This window comes from Anolis carolinensis, chromosome 2 (assembly GCF_035594765.1).
Source record: "Anolis carolinensis isolate JA03-04 chromosome 2, rAnoCar3.1.pri, whole genome shotgun sequence".
Taxonomy (NCBI): Eukaryota; Metazoa; Chordata; class Lepidosauria; order Squamata; family Dactyloidae; genus Anolis; species Anolis carolinensis.
This window is the reverse complement of record NC_085842.1, coordinates 269,153,720-269,172,914: the sequence shown is the minus strand read 5'-3', so window position 1 is coordinate 269,172,914 and position 19,195 is coordinate 269,153,720.

Sequence of the window (19,195 nt, the reverse complement as noted above, 5' to 3'; positions counted from 1 at the left end):
AATTTCATAAATATGCCAGTTATTGCAATTTTACATCTTAAGCTATGAAGGAAGCATTTTATGTTCCTAAAGCAGCAAAATAGATTTAGACTTGCTATGGAAATTAGTACTGCATATATTCACATTTGTTCCAAAAATGTCTGTAACCACCATCACCCAATTTTTTTTTAAAAAAAAACTCCCCCCCCCACCCCCCCCCTATCATGGTTTCAAAATTTCTGGGATGTTACATCTCTGATGAGCAAAGATCACATAGCTCTCATCTCCTGAAATGAAGGCAATTTTTAAAGTATTTATTTAATGGTATAGGGCAAAGAAAATAGCATTAACTTGCATAACTCCAGGCTAAGTAGCTTCAGCTTCACAGTATATTGCTTTTGTGTGACTCATTTCAGTAAAATCTTCAGAGCGAAATAATATATACTGCCTTGACATACCCCTGTCTTGAAGTCAAACCATCAAAAGATGGCACCACAACCTCTGAGGATGCCTGCCATAGATGTGGGCGAAACGTCAGGAGAGAATGCTTCTGGAACATGGCCACACAGCCCGAAAGACACACAACAACCCTGCACCATCAAAGTGTTGGGATCAAAGCTAAGTATTCTTGAGAGATTCATCTATCAAATCAGCAGGCTAGGTTAGTTGATGGGCATAAACTGCATTGGTAACTTCCAATGTAGTAGCAAACATTCACTTAAATTCACAATTAACTAGTTGGCCATAAAACCACCAACTGAAAGGACTCAATGGGCAATGTCCCATCTATTTCATCTCTATCACTGTTGGATATAATAGCATCAACAAATGGCTGCCGCAGACTTTATAAAAGGAACTCAATCCCATTTTAGAGCTTGTCTACATGGATGTAATAACCTATATTCACTGTGCTGTTAATTTTTACTGATATTCTCCCATTCCTTTTGACAATCGCAGGATCAACTGGATGACTCATTTGGGCCTTGAATTAAGAAAAGTCTGAGACTTTTGCTTTGGCACAGTATGTACAGCAGGACTGAGTCCAATTCAGATCAGTCCACTGCCTACTCAAGCCACCACCACCACCACCCCTTTTCCCCGTGCCCACCAACACACTACTCCCAGATGGCCAAAGAGCTCCATGGGAGCTTATGGGAGCCCCTGTGGTGACATCAGCAGAGGCAATCAAGAGACCAGGAAGAAGAACAAGGGAGTGACTATGGCAATACAGAAAACAAGATGATAGTCCAATGGAGCCAATGCTTGTAGTATTGACTGGTTGTAGTAACCTGCAACAACCACAGGTTGGGGACAATGTATGTTGCCACCTCTAATGCCAGTCCTAAGAATTTCTGCTCCATACTGACCTTGGATTAACCAACCAGTGTAGATGAAGCCTAAAATCATGGTGTATTCTGATACACTATTACTGGTTCTGAAAGCAATATGAACAAGAATGACAGGCCACATGGTTTTCTCCATTTTTAATTCACATAGCTTCAATAGTAAAGGAATACAGAGCAGCAATGCACAGGGATGTGGAACTTGTCTCCACCCCACCCATAGGCTCTTGATGCCACTGTTTTCCCAGTTAATACATGGTTTCAGACAGGAAGAACTATGTTAGTACTATGAGAATAAAAAGGGCACAACCAAAACAGAATCTACCTGTCACAATCATGGAGTACATCTTCAGTACATTGTAGCATCAATGCACGTTGACACACTTTGACTGCTATCATGGCTCAATGCTATGGAATCATGAGAGTTTTAAATCATGAGTAGTTTTAAAGGAATTTAGTCTTCTCTGCTAAAGACTGTTTTTGCCTCACCAAACTGCATAACCTAGGATTCCACGGCATTTAACCATGTTTATTAAAGTGGTACCACTTTATTTTTAATTTGACAGTGTAAACGCACCCTAACAACCTCATCATACGGGGCTAGATTCGGCAGCTGACTCCCATCAAACTACATCATGCTGGCTCCATAGGTACAGAGGGGCATAACCAGCATGCTGCCGCCACCCTGATAACACAAAAGGGGAGAAGCCACACACTCCATGCTTCCCCCCCATGTTATTCCCTTCCCGATGAAGCAGGAGATGCGAGGCATGGGGCACCAGATCCCCATGCTTCATGACTGCCACCTCCTTCTGCCACTGGTCATCTGATGAGGTGGTTGGTAGCAATTGTGAGTACAAAGCAGTCATTGCTGTTGTGTGCTTTCAAGCTGTTTTTGACTTATGGTGATCTAACACAACCATATCATGTGATTTAGCATGATGGCTTGGCTTGGCTACCTTCTGAAACTGAGATTGTATGACTTGCCCAATTTCACCCAGTGGGTTTCCCATGAATGAGTTGGGATGCAGAATCATAGTTCAATGATCATAATAACACAACACCAAACTAGTTCATTAAACAGTTGAGTAAACGTAAGTAACTATTCTGTATTCACAGTTCCTACTTAGCCATGATTGTTACAGTATTGCCACAATCATAACTCCCACCTTCTGTAACCTATTCTCCCAGGCATCAGTTACATGGGGAGAAGGAGGTCCCATCTGCCAGCAACTGGAGTACAGGTCAATGACATTTTTGTCAGGTTTGGTTGGGTTGGAGAAGTTACTTAACTAAGGAAATGAAATAGCATTTCAGCCATGATGCCTACGTCTTACAGAATTTATGGAAGCATCTTTAAAGGTTATGCTGTAAATATAAAGATACAGTAACAATCATAGCACACAATTTCCAATGATAATGAAAATGAAAGTTGTTTCCATATTTGGGTGAGGAGCTGTTCACTTGGAAACGGTTTTCCTCCAGGGAACCTATTCTCCTTAATTTCAGTTCCAAGAATGATGTTACAGAGGTCAAATCGCTCATGCTCCTATCTCATTTCAAGTTATTCTGAAAAATAAAATGAGATCAGGGAAATGTATTGTTAGAGGACATTGCCAGTAAGCTAATTTTTAAATAACTGAATCAAAATTGTAAAATTAGGAGCCAGAGAACAGACTCTGTTCATGTTAGTAGATTGACCTAGAAAATTTGCTGAACAGCAAATCATCTTAATGATTTAAATACAACAGAAGGTTAACAGGAAGGATTTCTCTTAATAGTTCTATGCAGTCAAAACAATATTATGTGTTACTACTCCAGTGGTTCTCAACCTGTGGGTCCCCAGGTGTTTTGGCCTACAACTCTCAGAAATCCCAGCCAATTTACCAGCTGTTCGGATTTCTGGGAGTTGAAAGCCAAAACATCTGGGGACCCACAAGTTGAGACCCACTGCACTACTCTCTATTGAGCCATTCCGTTTGAGGAGCTACTAATGAGTGATCCTGTCTTAACTTCTATTTGGAAACAGATACACAAAAGACACTTCGTTTTAAGGCTAGTATGGAAAATGTTTACTTAGACACAATAACCTACTTTGATTCTGAGCTTCTTTGCTGAAAAATGCTAACTGAAATTAATCATGAAGACCAAGAAATTAAATCTAGCTTTCAGCAGCCTATATTAATATTAATTATTAATAATGTATTAATAAAAAAATCATTGTTGTTGTAGCAGGTTGCCTGCCAATTCTGGCTCATAGGGAATATCTACACTGGAGCCAGCATGGTGTCCTGAGTTGGTTAAAATAGCTGATTTTAAAGTAGATATAACTGATTTTAATGTTTGTGTATATTTATAATTATTTTATGTCCCATTATGGAGTGTCTGCCATATATATGTTGTGCTCCACCCTGAGTCCCCTTTGCAGTGAGAAGGGCAGCATATAAATGTTCTAAATAAATAAATAATAATAAATACACATGTATTTTAGCCAAAAGCAAGAGAGAATTGGTTCATTGGCATTTATATGATGCACTATGTCATCTCTACGTCAACATGGGGCACAGTCCCTTCACATAGGGAATGTTTTGGGGGAATGTGAACAGCAGGACTGGCTCTGAATTGGAACTAACCCTTCTGTTCTCACAGGCCAGTGCTGCTTTCCCCATGTGCCACAGCACTGTTTGTCATTCAAGCGGCAATCTTGGAATCCCAGAGATCTTGTAGCCATCTCTCTCGCTGATGTAAGCAAACGTGCTAGTGCAACGCAGAGAGCAGACAGAATAATTTCCTCCCCTCATTAATCTGAGTCACTCAATGTCTTTGATTACCCCAGCAAGGGCATCCAGAAATTGCCACAGATCTCTGGAACTCCAAGGCCACTGCTATGGTCACAAACAATTACGTAGGTAAAATCTAGTGGGGATGAACTAGATTTGGCCCAACTGGAAAGGAAGAACTCTGTTGATGGGGTTTGGGAGCAGAGTTGTATGAACACCAATATTTCAGAATTTTATTTATTTATTTATTTATTACAACATTTGTATCCTGCCCTTCTCACCCAAAAGGGGATTCAGGGCGGCTTACAATAAAACACACGTATATAAAAATATAAAATACAATACAAATAAATTAAAATAGTTAACTAATTAATTACAGCAACTTTCATAAAATACAATACTAAATAGCAGACAGGCGCAATCAGATCTAAAACTACAAGTCTATCAAATTGAGTTCCAGCACACATTATAATACTTAATGCTGCTAGTGTTGTTCGAAGGCCTGGTCCCACAACCAGGTCTTAACTTTTCTATGAAAAGATAAGAGGGAGGGAGCCTGCCTGACTTCATTGGGGAGGGCGTTCCATATGTTGCTCATATAGACAGAGCCGGTCCAAGGTAATTTTCAAGTATAGGCGAACAGAAATTTTGGCGCCCCCACCCAAACCAATCACTGAACTACTAGGTTGGCAGAAGCTGGGGCTAACAGCGGGAGCTCACCCTGCTCCCCAAATTGGAACAGCCAACAAATTATTGGGTTGCTGACCTGAAGGTGGTGGCAGCAGCCGTTACCTTCCTGCCAGAGCAGTACCTATTGATCTACTCATATTTGCATGTTTTCAAACTGCTAGGCTGGCAGAAGCTGGGGCTAACAGCGGGTGCTCACTCCGCTCCCCAGATCTGATCCTGCAACCTTTTGGTCAGTAAGTTCAGCAGCTCAGTGGTTTAACCCACTGTGCCACTTGGAGCTCCCTATACACACACACACACACACACACATATATATATACACACACACACACACACACACACACACACCTTATTCCTCCTCCAGGACCGTCACTTACATTAGCCTATATCCCAGGATCTGATCCCAGATTATCTGCTTATCCCAGATTATCTGGCAGTGAAGATTAATATAATCCAGTTCAAAACCTAGAATGAGATCCTGGAACCATGCTCACCATTCGCACTAAATTATGACTGCAAGGATCATTTTCCCCAAGGCCCCTTCCACACAGCTGAATAAAATCCCACATTTTCTGCTTTGAACTGGGATATAAGGCAATGTGGACTCAGATAACCCAGTCCATACCTCACAACCTCTGAGGATGCCTGTCATAGATGGGGGTGAAATGTCAGGAGAGAATACTTTTGGAACATGGCCATTCAGCCCGGAAAACATAAAACAACCCTGGACCAGAAGCGTTTAGGCTTGATAGGTCAAGACCAGCACTTTGAATTCAGCCCAGTAGCAGATTGCCAGACATTGGAGCTGATGTAACAGAGGCCAGGATAATGTATTCCATACCACCTACCATAGGGAGAGAGAAAAACTCATTGAAAACTTGAGCCTTTTTGATCCTACCTTTCTCAGGAAGAACCAGGGAAACGGCAGATTAAACCAATGCAAGTACAAAGTCTCATTTTCTTGGCAGAAGCCAGGGCAGGAAGGAAGGAAAGCATGGGGTTGCTGTGAGTTTTCCAGGCTGTATGGCCATGTTTGAGAAGCATTCTCTCTTAACGTGTCACCTGCATCTATGGCAGGCATCCTCAAAGGCTGTGTGTGCGGTTTTTGGAAACTAAGCAAGCGATGTTTACATATCTGTGGAAGGTCCAGTGTTTGAAAGAACTCTTGTCTGATGGAGGCCAGTGAGAATGTTGAAATTGATCATTGGGATTAGCATTGAATAGCCTTGCAGCTTCAAGGCCTGGCTGATTCCTGCCTGGGGAAATCCTTTGTTGGGAGGTGTTAGCTGGCCCTGATGGTTTCCTGCCTGGAATTACCCTGCTTGCATAGTGTTGTTCTTTATTTACAGTTCTGGTTTAAGAGTTTTTTAATTCTTGGGGCCAGATTGTGTTCATTTTCATGACTTAAAGCAACACAATAATAATAATAATAATAATAATAATAATAATAATAATAATAATAATGACTTTGGTAATACACACTACTTCTCTCCCTCTACAGTTTCCTCCCTGGGGGAATCCTTTGTTGGGAGGTGTTAGTTGGCCCTGATTGTTTCCTGCCTGGAATTACCCTGTTTGCATAGTATTGTTCTTTATATACAGTTCTGATATTAGAGTGTTTTAATACTTGGGGCCGGATTGTGTTCATTTTCATGGCTCAAATAATAATAATAATAATAATTTTATTCTTATATCCCGCCCCATCTCCCCGGAGGGACTCGGGGCGGCTTACATGGGGCCATGCCCAGACACGACAGCACAAATCAGATAAAACATTAAACCGAGCAGTAAAACTTCAACATGATTAAAAACAGTCATAAAAGTCAATATACACAATAATATTAAAATCCCGATTTGGGATCAAAGCAACACAATAATAATAATCTTAATAATAATAGTAATAATAATAATGACTTTGATAATACACACTACTTCTCTCCCTCCACAGTTGCCTCTCTGTGGGAATCCTTGGTTGGGAGATGTTAGCTGTCTGGAATTCCTGTTTTCAGATTCTTCTTTATTTACAGTCCTGATTTTATAGTTTTCTTATGAAAAAGATGCTTTCTCCCCAACTGGACACAAGATCACCTTGGACAGATGCAGGCAGCACTTGATGTGGATTTGCTGCCTTCATCCAAGTCTTGCTATATCATCTATCTATCTATCTATCTATCTATCTATCTATCTATCTATCTATCTATCTATCTATCTATCTATCTATCTATCTATCTATCTATCTATCTATCTATCCATCCATCTATCTATCTATCTATCTATCTATACACTGACCTACCCTTTAAATGTTTGGTGATGGGCATGTAAGGGGGAGGGACGTGACTTGTTTACTGGCGGGAGCATACACTTTTCCGCTTGTTTTTTTAAAAGGTACGGTAGCACTCCGGGTTAGGGCACATTTAAAGAGAAAGAGGCCCCTAAAATTGTCAGCAACGAGTGGAAAGGAGAGCCAGAGGCTGCAAATGCCTCCCCGCCCCCTTCTTCCCAGGTTTTGGAGAAGATTTGAGTCCATGGGTTGTTGTGAGTTTTCTGGACTATATGTCCAGGGTGGGGGAAAGAACTCTTGTCTGTTTGAGGCAAATGTGACTGTTGTTGCTGGCCAGCATGATTAGCCTTGCAGTTTCAAAGCCTGACTGTTGCCTGCGCGGGGGGGGGGGGGGGGATCCTTTGTTGGGAGGTGTTGGGAGGAGAAAGGAGGAAATTGAACTGGGATGCGGGGAGGCACTTTAACTGCACCTTCTGGTGAAAGCTGCTACAGATGCCACAGGGCATGGGCTCTCCTGGGGAAGAGGAGGAGGAGGAGGAGGTACCCCTTGGAGCCTGTGCCTTGGGCCCTCTTTCCCAAGCCACCGGTGGGAGAGATGAGCAAAGGAGGGAAAGAAAGCTAGAGAGAGAGAGCCCCTCTCCTCCCCCCTTCCTCCTGCTTCTTCTCCTTAGGAGCTTCGCTACAGCCCCTACACCGGACTAGAACTCTTACTTAGTTGACTGAACTGAGATTTCATCCCCTCTGAAAAGCAGGAGGAATGAATGGTTTCCCTTAGTTTCTTTGAGCCCCTTTATTTTAATCTCCTTTCATTTCTGGGAACCTAATCAGGACATAAGGCCAAGCTTGGCAAAATGGCTTATACGTATATCAACAATGACAAACAACGGATGAGAGAATGAGGGATTCTTTCCTGGTTCATTCTAATTTTGTGAGCATGAACAATTGGTAGGGATAATAGTACAGTTGATCTCCCATTATGGACTCTGCATTCAAATTGTGCCAAAGGATAATAACAGAATCTGTACAGGTATGAAACAATTCTGTCCTATAGAAGGATTTGGTTTCAGAGCTTGTTCTCTGGAGTCCATATTAGTATTTTCCTGTTCATCCCTAAAAAAAGCAGAATCCAAAGCTTAAGCTGGCTTCTCTGGTGCATTTTAAATTCCGGCCAGCTTATCTCACACACCAAACAGAATCTAATTTTAGACTTTATTTATATGGCTGCTGTTAGAAAACACAAAACTGGCTTTATGCTCTGAGTAATGTTATTTTGGATTAATAAATTGATGCTATTATAACCAGCTAGTAGTCATGCAGCAAGAGAAACATTTTCCAACGCCATTATATTTGGATTTAGCTTTTGTGACCTTTATAGGCTATCTAACAGAGAGAGAAAGTGAGAGAGATGTATCTTATTGTGCCAGACAATATACACAGTGAAGACAAGCGGCAGAGAACAGTGGGTTTCCATAGCATAAATCTTTTTTGCTTGAGCCAGGTTGGAAATGCTCAGTAATTCAGAAGAACAACCTTTAATTTACTGCTTTCCCTGGACACCACAGAGGGATGGTAGGAGGGAAAAAACCTCATTACAAAGAGCATCATCCCTCTATTGGCAGGAAATACAGAAGTCAAAGAATGCCAAAGAATTGCTTATCACAATCCAGTTGGTGGTTGTCACATGGGGAAGGGGGTGGAGGGATAATTGAGATTAGACTGTTTTTCTGCACACAGCTGCATGCTAATGCCCCTTGTAGTTTCTTCATTTAAGAAAAACTCTCTGAAATGAAATTCAAAAGGGCCAGGCAGTTTCTTTTCAACAACTGATATTTGTTAGGAAAGTGAGCTCTGAAAATGTACTATTTAGACTTTAGGTCTTAAGATGTTTGACCTGTTCTGAGTCTTTGTTACAAGGCCTGTCTGGAAGTGATGATGCAGGGTACCTCTACACCAGGGGTCCCCAAACTACAGCCCAGGGGCCACATGCGGCCCTTGAAGCCATTTATCTGGTCCCCATCATGGTGGCGGCTACGGCTCCCTCCTCCTCCAGCAAGGAAGGCACATGCAGTGCAAAGGAGGAGGAGGGAAAGGCACGCACCTTTCCCTCCTCCCTTGCCCCGCACGCACCTTTTCCGCCACCGAGGAAGGCGTGCACGGGGTGAGGGTGAAGGGAAAGGCCTTTCCTGCCTCTTCACTCGCGTGCCATTCACCTTTCCCGCCTCCTCCCTCGCCTGTTGCATGCCTTCCAAAGCTTTGCTTGTATTTATAACGGTATTTTAATTATTATTTAATTAATAATTAATTATTCAAGGATGCTTTGCTACTGGTTTTGATGCACAAAGGCAAAAGGGGGTTGGACTAAATGGCCCAAAGGGTCTCTTCCAACCCTTTTCATTATTTTGATGATGATGATTTTTTTGTGTGTGTCAGGAGCGACTTGAGAAACTGCAAGTCGCTTCTGGTGTGAGAGAATTGGCCGACTGCAAGGACGTTGCCCAGGGGACGCCTGGATGTTTTTGTTGTTGTTTTTGATGTTTTTACCATCCTTGTGGGAGGCTTCTCTCATGTCTCTGCATGGAGCTGGAGCTGATAGAGGGAGCTCATCCTCGCTCTCCCCGGGTTGGATTCGAACCTGGCAGCCTTCGGGTCAGCAACCCAACCATAAAGTTGCAAGGCTTTAAACCACTATGCCACCGGGGGCTCCATGATGATGATGATGATGATGATGATGATGATGATGATGATGATGATGATGATGAAGATTATGATGATGATGATGATTATTATTAACATTGAGGCTGTATTTGTTTTCATTTTGTTATTTCTACTTCAAAATAAGATATGTGTAGTGTGCATAGGAATTTATTAATAGTTTTTTTAAAAAAAATGATAGTCCAGCCCTCCAACCATCTGAAGGACCATGAACTGGCCCCCTGTTTAAAACGTTTGGGGACACCTGCTCTACACAGTAGAATTAATTTAGTTTGACATCACTTTATTTGCCATGGTTCAATGTTATTGAATCACAGGAGTTGTCGCCTACAAATTCTTTAGCCTTCTCTACCAAAGAGGATCTGTGACTCAGCAAACTATATAGCTAACAGAATTCCATAGCATAGCAGTTAAAGTGGTGTCAAAGTGGTGTGGAGCCAGAGATAGTTATGTAGCAAACTAGTATGATCCAGTTAGGGGTGCATTTACATTGTAAAGTAAGGGTGTTAGGACAGTCAGCTCGGGAAGTAGGTTGTGCCCTATGATTGGTTAGGAGAACTGTGCCCTAGGTCATTGGTGCGAATGACATGGTTCTCTGGATAGCTGGACTATAATTCCCATCGTCCTGTATCAGGCCTTCCCTAACCTTACCATTATTTTAAGTTGGGTCATGAAGGATTCAGCCTGGGCAGGCTGTAGCTCTTCGCTCTAAATCTGACCAGCTCCAAATTCCCATCTGGCCAGCAACAATTCCCATCAGTCCCAGATCTAAGTGGCTGCAATTCGCATCAGCCTAACATATGGCTGGGCTTCAATTCCCATCAGCTGTACATCTGGCCGGGTTGCAACTCACGGCTGTTTTCCTAACCTGTCAGACAGCTTAGCCTTCTTGATGGGATCCATTGCTAGATAGGCTGGGGATGATGGATCACCCCCAGCCTACCTAGCAATGGATGTTGGGAGATGCTGTCTGACTGGTTTGGAGGAAAGTTATGCCCTCGGTTGTGGGTGGGGATAATGCTGCTCCTCTGGATGTGGCTGGACTCCAACTCCCATTATGATCTATCTGGCTTCCCCTAATCTTGCCAGTATTTTAAGCTGAGTCATAAAGGATATATTTATCAAGTTTGGTTGAGATCTATCTTGTTCGGAAACCACATGGCTCTCTGAAGTGGCTGGACTACAACTCTTATCATCATCTGTCAGTCCCATCCCCACCCCTGAACCCCACCAGTATATGTGTGTGTGTGTGTGTGTGTGTGTGTGTGTAGATCAGGGGTCCCCAAACTTTTTAAGCAGAGGGCCGGTCCACAATCCTTCAGACTGTTGAGGGGCCGGATTATCATTTGGAAAAAAAATACAAACAAATTCCTATGCATACTGCACATATCTCATTTGTAGTGCAACAACAACAACAACGAAAGAACAATACAATATTTAAAAATGAAAACAATTTTAACCAACATAAACCTATTAGGATTTCAATGGAAAGTGTGGACCTGCTACTGGCCAATGAGATAGCCAAGTTAATTAGGATTGTTGTTGTTGTTGTTGTTGTGTGCCTTCAAGTCATGTCAGACTTTGGCCGAGCCTAAGTCTAAAATTAATTATTTATTTACTGCATTTATTTACTACATTTATATCCCGCCCTTCTCACCCCAAAGGGGACTCAGAGCAGCTGTATGTACATACAATATATTATATTATTAGCATAACACAATATTAGCATTATATATTACTGTATTGAACTATACCACTATACTATTATATAATATGTAATATATAACATACAATTAATATTATTATATGGTATTGCTATTAGTATTATATTGTATAACATAAGATTATTATCAATATTATATGTATATACAATATATTATATTATTAAAACTGATATAAAAATATTATATTATAAAACTGAGGGCAGGGGCCAGGTAAATTCCTATGCACACTGTTATGATTGAGCCTCATGGCTCTGTTACTGACAGACGTGGGCGTAAGACTCCTCGAGAGTCAGATACTCTCGAGGAGCGAGAAAGAAAAAGACTGCGAGACATTTTTGCAGCACCATCTGACGAAGAGTCTTTTGAGGGGTTTACGGAGAGAATGGAGGAGGGGCTGGTTAGCTCGGAGGAGGATGAGATGGATTGGACTCGGGTAAGGGAGGAATTGGGTGCCACTGGTCATGATGGGATAGAAGATGAATGGGGACCTTCAGGATTAGACCCATGGCTTAGCTGGAGGGATGGGACGGGATCCACAGCTGGAGATGCTGTGGGGCGTAGTCAGAGGTGTTCCAGCTCTGATGAGGAAAGTGATGAGGAAACGCCCGGGTTAAGGAGGACAGCTGACAGTGATGAGGATTTGTAACTGGCATAAAATGGGGCTTGGGAGCAATTGCAAATTGCGTTGGGCAAGGTAATCTGGACGAACGCTTGGGATCTGTGTGGGACGCTTTCCTGAAGACTGGTGTGTTTTCCTGTGCTGAGACCTTGACCTTCCGTCGTCTTCTTGACGGACGCCATCTCCTGTTTTGAAAACTCGGACTGAACTGACCACGGCTTGTCTTCCCCCCTTCTTGGACTTGGAATCTACAAACGTCTGCTTCTGGCTTTGAACTACGGAAAGGAACTGGGTCTACTCTACTGCTACAATCCTTGGCTGATCTGTTTGTGTTGGAAATCCTGTCTGCTGTGTGTGTGGGAGCGACGCAAGTTACTCTAAGCACAGTGTTGGCAGCAGAGAGGAATCTGCTGCCAATTAGTTGCATTCTTTTGTATCTTTTGTTCCTCGGCTTTTGTTTTGTTTATCCCTAGGCTGAAGCAAGCAGTTTGTTTTTACCCGGATTAAACTCCGGTTTAATCCGGTTTATCTTTTGAACGTTTTTCCTTGTCCCTTTTTGCTCCTAAAGGCTAATACTGCCTGGCCCTTGTATTTTACGGGCATTTTTGAGTTCTGTAATCCAATAAACTCTGTTATCTTGAACCTTGTGGCGTTCTGTCCTTGACAGATTGCCCAACGCCCATAAAAAGTTTATTGCAGCAATAAACCCGTCAGGAAGACGATGGAGGAGTTAAGGGCCAAATTTGACCAATTGCAAACGGCTTTTACCGTCAGCCAAGCAGCTCATGCTGTGAAAGGACATGTTTTGACTCCTGAACGCTTTGACGGAACCAGGTGCAAGTTGCCAACCTTTTTGGCACAAGTGGAGCTTTATTTTTCCCGGCTCAGTGCTCATGCTTTTCCTACAGACACTAGCAAGGTGGCATTTATTTTGAGTTTGTTGACCGGTCCCGCAGGACAATGGGCCACTAATTTAATTTTGGGAAATGACCCAGTCAAGGACAATTTGAATAATTTCAAACAGTTATTAACTGACACTTTTGGGGATCCTCTCCGCACGGAGAATGCTGGGTGGGCTCTGTATCGGTTGAAACAGGGAAAGGGGACTGTTTTGGATTACTTAAATAAGTTTAACCTGTATCGCCACCAGCTGGATTGGGGGGAAAATGCATTCATGCTTTTATTTACTGCCGGGTTAAGTGATATGCTCCAGGATGAATTAGCACGCTTGGAGCCGGCTGAAAATTGGGACGCCTTAGTAGCTAAGGTGCTGCGTTTAGACGCAAGGTTCGAGGCTCGTAAACACTCGAAAGCAATGTGTGCGCCACCCATGCATATTACCAGGGCACCTGTGGTGATGGGGGAAGAGCCTATGGAGCTTGGGGTCTTTAAAAAGCTGTCTACAGAGGAAAAGAGCCGTAGGAGGCAGCTGGGGTTGTGTTTGTACTGTGGGAATGCAGGGCATTTTGCCAAAAACTGTAATGTGAAACCTTCTCAGCTTTCGGGAAAAGGCCAGCCCTAGTGCGACGTGAGTCCAACGCACTAGGGCTCCTCAAGCAGTCAACTGAGGGGAGGAAGCATGTTTTCGTACCCATTACATTATCTGTTGGGGGAAGGGAACTTGTTTCTACTTTGGCACTGCTGGACTCAGGGGCTACGGTCTCTTATGTAGATATTGAGTTTGCTAAGAAGCATGGCATTCCTAGAGTGCGCAAGGCATGCGACGTGTGGGTGGAAGGAGCAGATGGGAGACTGCTGGAGACTGGGGTGGTTAACCATGAAACCTCAGCAGTAATGTGGGAGGTGCAGGGAGTAACGGGAACGTTTGTGTGGGATATTACGAGCTTGCCTAGATATGATGTGATCCTGGGGATGGATTGGCTAGCTGTAGTAAACCCACAAGTAGATTGGGCGACACGTAAAGTGACCTTAAAGAGGCAGGATTGTTGCACTCTGAATGTTACTCAATCTGATATGGAGGGAGTGCCTGCTGAGTATGGGGAGTTCTCTGATGTATTTTGTAAAAGAGAAGCGGACAAATTACCACCGCATAGGCCATATGATTGCGCCATCAAGTTAGCAGAAGGTGCGAAATTGCCAGCAGGAAGGCTGTATGCCTTGACTGTACCGGAAAGGCAAGCTTTGAGGGAGTTTCTAGATGAAAATTTAGCCAAGGGGTTTATTCGCCCATCTAGCTCTCCAACTGCGGCACCAGTATTCTTTGTAGCCAAAAAGACTGGGGAACTTAGGCTGGTCTGCGACTATCGGATCCTAAACAAGTACACCATTCGGGATAGGTACCCGCTACCTTTAATCTCGGAACTATTGTCAAGGGTGCAAGGGGCTAAGGTTTTTACCAAGCTTGACCTGCGGGGGGCATATAACTTAATCCGTATACAGGAAGGGGATGAATGGAAGACGGCATTTAACACGTGTTTCGGATGCCACGAGTTCCGAGTCATGCCTTTCGGACTTTGCAACGCTCCTGCGGTCTTCCAGAGGTTCATGAACGATGTGTTCAGGGACCTAATTGACCAATTTTTAGTGATTTATTTGGATGATATCTTGATTTTTTCTAAGGACGAGAAAGAACATCGTCAACATGTCAAGCAGGTTCTGCACCGTCTGCGGGCTAATGGGCTTTTCGCCAAGGCTTCCAAGTGCGTCTTTCATGTGCCTGAAGTGGAGTTCCTAGGTCATGTAGTGTCAGGTAGGGAACTTAAAATGGATCCACATAAGGTTGACGCCGTTAACTCATGGCAGGAGCTAAAGACTAAGAAGGATGTACAAAGGTTCTTAGGTTTCGCTAATTACTACCGGGAGTTTATTCCGAATTTTGCAAAGCTCACGGTACCTTTGACGCAGCTCCTGCGTAAGAAACAGCCATTTGTGTGGGGGCGGGAAGCTCACGATGCGTTTCTACAACTTAAGTCTAGTTTTCAATCGGACAACATACTAACACATCCTGATGTTGACAAACCGTTCGTGGTAGAAGCGGACGCTTCTAGCTACGCGTTGGGGGCTGTATTGTCTCAGAAGGATTCCTCAGGGACCTTGCGTCCCTGTGGATTTTACTCGCGGCAACTAACACCCTTCGAGCAGAACTATACCATATGGGAGAAGGAGTTGTTGGCGATTAAGGTGGCGTTTGAGGTGTGGCGGCACTGGCTTGAAGGGGCACGGCACCAGATCGTGGTCAGATCTGATCACAAGAATTTAGAGCACTTACAAACAGCAAAGAAGTTAAACCAGCGTCAAATCCGATGGGCTTTGTTTTTCTCCAGGTTTAACTTCAAGGTGCAGTTCGTGGAGGGGAAGGCAAACTTGCGGGCCGATGCTTTATCCCGCAAGCCGGAGTTTAAGACCAATGAGCAGGTAGTATGTCAGACCATCTTGCCTACTGCCTCTCTATGTGTTGTAGATAATGAGCTTGGGTTACATGATCAGATCCTTGAGGCTCAGAGGGATGATGTGTGGACTCAGGAGCAACTGATGCTGCTATCAGCAGGTAACCGTACAATACTGCCGCATCTACAAGATCAAGACGTATTGGTACGCAGGGGGCAGGTCTACGTACCAGTGGGGGCCCTCAGGTTGGAGGTGATTAGAGCCCACCATGACGAACCCATGGCTGGGCACTTTGGCAGGTTCAAGACCGTACAGCTTATCACCAGGAGCTACTGGTGGCCAAAGATGCGGCAAGACATTCTGCGCTTTTGTGACAGCTGCGCTGTTTGCCAGCAGAGTAAGACGCCTGTTGGGCGCCCTAGAGGGTTGCTGTCGTCTCTACCTGTTCCGGAGAGGCCATGGCAAATCATTTCCATGGATTTTATTTCAGATTTGCCTAAGTCTGGGGGTTATACTTGTATTTGGGTGGTGGTGGATTTATTTAGCAAACTGGCTCATTTTATTCCTTGTTCAACCATTCCGGCGGCCCCTACGTTGGCCTTACTATTTACTAAGCACATCTATCGTTTGCACGGAGCACCCGAGGTGATTATTTCAGATAGGGCTCCGCAATTTGTGTCACGCTTTTGGAAACATTTCCATGAGTGCTTAGGGACTAAGTTAAACGTTTCTTCAGCCTTTCATCCACAGACGGATGGACAGTCGGAACGGGTTAATGGGCTCTTAGAGCAGTATTTGTGTTGTTTTTGTTTAGATCAACCCACGGCTTGGGTGAAGTGGTTACCGGTGGCGGAGTTCGCTTACAATAATGCGGTGCACACGTCTAGTCAGCATACGCCATTTGAGCTAACTTATGGTTTTCACCCACGGGGAGGTGTGGCGCCGTCGACCAATGTGGTCTCTTCGGACCCTGTGTATCGCTCTTCGGAAATGGCTGCATTGCATGATGTTGCCCGTCGCTTACTGTTGGAAGCTAAGGCAACGCAAAAGACTCAGGCTGACCGCCACAGGCAGGCAGGGGAGGAGTTGGAATAAGGGGATTTGGTGTGGTTATCTTCCAAACATATTAAACAGGCTGGGGGAAAGTTTGCGCCGCGATATTTGGGTCCCTTTCCTATCGTTAAAAAGATTTCTTCCGTTGCGTTTCGTTTGCGTTTACCGTCTAGTTTAAAGGTCCATCCAGTCTTTCATCGTTCGCTGTTGAAACTAGATACCTCTAGTCGTCGTGGTGCTATAGCGGAGGGTATCACTGCCACTTCTCCGCCATCGGGGGAGGAGGCCTTTGTGAGAGGGGATAGTGTTATGATTGAGCCTCATGGCTCTGTTACTGACAGACGTGGGCGTAAGACTCCTCGAGAGTCAGATACTCTCGAGGAGCGAGAAAGAAAAAGACTGCGAGACATTTTTGCAGCACCATCTGACGAAGAGTCTTTTGAGGGGTTTACGGAGAGAATGGAGGAGGGGCTGGTTAGCTCGGAGGAGGATGAGATGGATTGGACTCGGGTAAGGGAGGAATTGGGTGCCACTGGTCATGATGGGATAGAAGATGAATGGGGACCTTCAGGATTAGACCCATGGCTTAGCTGGAGGGATGGGACGGGATCCACAGCTGGAGATGCTGTGGGGCGTAGTCAGAGGTGTTCCAGCTCTGATGAGGAAAGTGATGAGGAAACGCCCGGGTTAAGGAGGACAGCTGACAGTGATGAGGATTTGTAACTGGCATAAAATGGGGCTTGGGAGCAATTGCAAATTGCGTTGGGCAAGGTAATCTGGACGAACGCTTGGGATCTGTGTGGGACGCTTTCCTGAAGACTGGTGTGTTTTCCTGTGCTGAAACCTTGACCTTCCGTCGTCTTCTTGACGGACGCCATCTCCTGTTTTGAAAACTCGGACTGAACTGACCACGGCTTGTCTTCCCCCCTTCTTGGACTTGGAATCTACAAACGTCTGCTTCTGGCTTTGAACTACGGAAAGGAACTGGGTCTACTCTACTGCTACAATCCTTGGCTGATCTGTTCGTGTTGGAAATCCTGTCTGCTGTGTGTGTGGGAGCGACGCAAGTTACTCTAAGCACAGTGTTGGCAGCAGAGAGGAATCTGCTGCCAATTAGTTGCATTCTTTTGTATCTTTTGTTCCTCGGCTTTTGTTTTGTTTATCCCTAGGCTGAAGCAAGCAGTTTGTTTTTACCCGGATTAAACTCCGGTTTAATCCGGTTTATCTTTTGAACGTTTTTCCTTGCCCCTTTTTGCTCCTAAAGGCTAATACTGCCTGGCCCTTGTATTTTACGGGCATTTTTGAGTTCTGTAATCCAATAAACTCTGTTATCTTGAACCTTGTGGCGTTCTGTCCTTGACACACACTGCACATATCTTATTTGTAGTGCAACAACAACAACAACGAAAGAACAATACAATATTTAAAAATGAAAACAATTTTAACCAACATAAACCTATTAGGATTTCAATGGAAAGTGTGGGCCTGCTACTGGCCAATGAGATAGTCAAGTTAATTAGGGTTGTTGTTGTTGTTGTTGTTGTTGTTGTTGTTGTGTGCCTTCAAGTCATGTCAGACTTTGGCCGAGCCTAAGTCTAAAATTAATTATTTATTTACTGCATTTATTTACTACATTTATATCCCACCCTTCTCACCCCGAAGGGGACTCAGAGCAGCTGTATGTACATACAATATATTATATTATTAGCATAACACAATATTAGCGTTATATATTACTGTATTGAACTATACCACTATACTATTATATAATATGTAATATATAACATACAATTAATATTATTATATGGTATTGCTATTAGTATTATATTGTATAACATAAGATTATTATCAATATTATATGTATATACAATATATTATATTATTAAAACTGATATAAAAATATTATATTATAAAACTGAGGGCGGGGGCCAGGTAAATGACCTTGGAGGGCCGCATCCGGCCCCCGGGCCTTAGTTTGGGGACCCCTGGTGTAGATAGATAAATATATAAATAGATTCATGAAGAGTATGTGTACCAAGTTTGGTCCAGATTGAACAACCCTTTGTGGTTCAAACATACAAACATACTTTGACTTGATAGATAGATGATAGATAGATAGATAGATAGATAGATAGATAGATAGAGATAAGCTTTTGCAGACTGCAGTCCACTTCATCAGATACCTGGACTGTTATTTCAGCTGGTATTCATACACTTAGTTGAGGTCAAGGGATGATAAAATTAATGCAGCAAGAAGGAATAGAAATATGCTATAAACATTTAGCATTGTCTTATCTGGCACTACCAAATGATGACCAGATAAAAGCACAGATATCCTAGCATAGATGGATTACTTACTATGCACATTATGATGAAAAATTGAATCAGTCAAGGAGAGGTAAACTAGATTGTTCTTGAATTAGAACAGAATAGTTACCCAGTAATTTGTATCTCAGAAGGAAATCATTTTATGCTTTTCCCCATCAGTTACTATATGTCCTTACTTTCCTCTCATCATCATCATCATCAATTTTATTTTTTACCTGTCTCCACTCACAGCTTGAGGTGGGGCACAAGATTATTAAAAACACATAATCATGAAATAAATATTTCCCATGTGGAACAGATGGCAATCACCCTAGATGTTTCCTGCAAATATTTCGTGG